This window comes from Gavialis gangeticus, unplaced genomic scaffold (genome assembly GCF_001723915.1).
Source record: "Gavialis gangeticus isolate Ggan-Ray unplaced genomic scaffold, GavGan_comp1, whole genome shotgun sequence".
In the NCBI taxonomy this organism is placed as follows: domain Eukaryota; kingdom Metazoa; phylum Chordata; order Crocodylia; family Gavialidae; genus Gavialis; species Gavialis gangeticus.
In genome coordinates this window covers 40,290,211-40,290,475 of record NW_017728998.1, presented here as the reverse complement: position 1 = coordinate 40,290,475, position 265 = coordinate 40,290,211, and the positions used below count along the sequence as shown (strand labels likewise).

The window sequence follows — 265 nt, the reverse complement described above, 5'->3', positions numbered from 1 at the left end:
ATGAGTCAGATAGTTAGAATTTGAGTTCTTGGTTTAGCTCTATTTTCAGTTCCTTAGGCTCTTGTCATTCATAGTTTGTTGGTACTGTTTGTTGCTTTTATTGGAGTATGCCTAGTGTTTATGATAGTACAATGCTGCTTAAGTTGTGCTGCCAAGCAAATGCGGAATAACCCATCAACCAGAAACAAAGTATATAATTTGTATGTTGAAATAGCAGAAAGTAAAGAAAAAGAAAAACTAGAAGTTGAAAGGCTAATGGCTATAA

The 265-nt window shown here is 34.0% G+C and overlaps 1 protein-coding gene across 2 annotated transcripts in view; it reads right to left on the bottom strand.

Moving 5' to 3' along the window:
- The window catches only part of DUS2 (dihydrouridine synthase 2), a 90,182-nt gene that overhangs the window by 20,648 nt on the left and 69,269 nt on the right, over positions 1 to 265 (bottom strand). The window lies entirely within an intron of this gene.